At 39.3% G+C, this 2,632-nt stretch overlaps 1 pseudogene; it reads left to right on the top strand.

Annotated features, from left to right (window-relative positions):
• Window positions 1-463: 463 nt before the first annotated feature.
• Window positions 464-2,208, top strand: LOC119532831 (annotated as a pseudogene).
• The last annotated feature ends 424 nt before the right edge of the window (window positions 2,209-2,632 follow it).

Below are 2,632 nucleotides of genomic sequence, written 5' to 3'. Positions count from 1 at the left end.
TAAGCAAAAGACTTCAATAGACATCTCTCCAAGCAGATACACAAATTTCCAGAAAGTGCATAAAAAGATGCTTAACATCATTAGCCATCAGGGAAATGCAAATCAAAACCACAATGAGATATCATTTCACACCCATTAGAATGGTTATGGAAGTTGTAAAGTGATATATACCTCTGAAAAGAATGTTCTTAAAGTTATTCCATTTCTGTGGGTGTGGAGCCATTTTAAGTAGGTTCTTTTTGATGATTAGGATCTTAAGATGTGACCCATCTCATTCAGCATGGGTTTTAATCTTCTTACTGGAGTCCTTTACAAGAGATGAAATTTAGACATATGGACAGAAAGTCACAGAATCAAGAAGCTGAAAGCAATGAAACCTGGAAGAGAAGGGAAAGACCAGCAGATGCTGCCATGTGCCTTGCCATGTGACAGAGGAGTCCAGGATTGCTGTCAACTCGTCTTCATGAAGAAGGTATTGTACTGATGATGCCTTGATTTGGACATTTTCACAGCCTCAGAACTGTAAGCTTGTAGGCTAATAAATTCCCATTACTAAAAGCCAACACATTTTATGTATCTGATTTTGGCAATCTGGCAGACTAGAACAGATACTATTAAAAATAAATAAATAAAAAATAGCAAGTGTTGGAGAGGATGCCAAGAAATAGAAACACTCATTCTTTGCTGGTGGCAAGGTAAAAAATAGTGCAGCTGCTGTGGAAGACAGTTTGGAAATTCCGCTGAAGGCTATAGAACTACTGTATGACTTGGCAATCCCACTTGTAGGTATGTACCCAAAATATCAAACAGATATTTGCACACCAATGTTTATAGCAGCATTAGTCACAATTGCCAAAAGATGGAAGCAACCCAAGTGTCCATCAACTGGTGAATGGATAAACAAAATGTGGTATATACATACAATGTAATATTATTCAACTGTGAAAGAGAATGAAGTCCTGATACATGCAACAACATAGATGAACTTTGAAGACATCATGATGAGTGAAATAAGCCAGGCACAAAAGGACAAATATTGTATGCTCTCACTGATTTGAAATAATTACAATACACAAACTCACAGAGTAAGTATCTAGAATATAGGATACCAGGAAACAGGGTTGGGATAGGGAATGGAAAGTAAAGGCTTAAAATGTGCAGGGTTCCTCTTTGGAATGATGGGAATGTTTCAATAATGAATGGTGGTGGTGGTAGCACAATACTGTGAATGTAATTAATAGCACTGATATATATATCTGAATGTGATTAAAAGGGAAAATGTTAGATTATATATATATGGTAAACAGAATAAAAAAAATTTTTTAAATCCCTGGTAATACTCTTTTTCACGCAATTCATATTCCACAGCCAGCTGCAACCGTGGGATATCTCATCATTAGCATCATAATAATTCTGGCTGGAGCAGCTGCAGTCATCACTGGTTTTGGTATTTCAGGGAGACACTCCATCACAGTCACTACTCTCATCTCAGCTGGGAACATTGGAGACAATGGAACACTGAGCTGCACTTTTGAACGTGACATCAAACTTTCTGATACTGTGATACAGTGGCTGAATGAAGGTGTTAGGGGGTTGGTCCATGAGTTCAAAGAAGGCAAAGATAACCTGTCAGACCAGGATGAAATATTCAAGGGCCAGAGAGCAGTGTTTATTGATCAAGTGGTAGTTGACAAGTCCCCTCTGAGGCTGAAAACCATGAAACTCACAGATGCTGGCACCTACAAATGTTATATCATCACCTAAAAGGGCAAGGGGCATGCAAACCTGGAGTATAAAACCAGAGCCTTCAGCATCTCAGAGGTGAATGTGGACTATAATGCCAGTTCAGAGAGCTTGTGGTGTGAGGCTCCCTGATGGTTCCCCCAGCCCACAGTGGTCTGGGCATCCCGAGTTGACCAGGGAGCCAACTTCTTGGAAGTCTCCAACACCAGTTTTGAGCTGAACTCTGAGAATAGTGAAGATGAAGGTGGTGTCTGTGCTCTACAGTGCACAATCAACAACACATACTCCTGTATGATTGAGAATGACATTGCCAAAACCACAGGGGATATCGAAGTGACAGACTCGGAGATCAAAAGGCAGAGTCACTTACAGCTACTGAACTCAAAGGCTTCCCTGTGTGTCTCCTCTTTCTGTGCCATCAGCTGGATACTCCTTTCTCTCTCCCTTTATTTGATGCTAAAATAATGTGCCTTGGCCACAGAGAAACACACAAAGTCATTGGTATGACAGAATCCCAGGAATTTGCAGAATGATTTCACCACAAGATATGACCTAGTTTTGTATTTCTGGGGAGAAAAGAATTCATATTTAGAACTCTGGAGTGAACAAACAAGATCAAGAAGCAAAAAGAAGCCAAAAGACCATACAGAGAACTCTGATAGGAACAAGATAAATATATCTCCAAAGATATTTATTAAAATTTGGGAAAATAATTTATCTGAGCTAGAGAAATGCATAAAGACTGCTATGTAAAATGCATGTTGAAGACAAGTGTTTTCTCATATCTCAGGGACCTCCCCTTACCTATAAACTCCTGGGTAGTGAGAGGATAGGATATTTCATCTCCCATTTCTCAGAATCTTTAGTTATATATGCTGTAGTGTTCTTC

The sequence above is a fragment of the Choloepus didactylus genome, chromosome 4, assembly GCF_015220235.1.
Source record: "Choloepus didactylus isolate mChoDid1 chromosome 4, mChoDid1.pri, whole genome shotgun sequence".
NCBI lineage: Eukaryota > Metazoa > Chordata > Mammalia > Pilosa > Megalonychidae > Choloepus > Choloepus didactylus.
The sequence above is the reverse complement of the archived record's forward strand: the minus strand, read 5'-3'. Positions and strand labels throughout refer to the sequence as shown.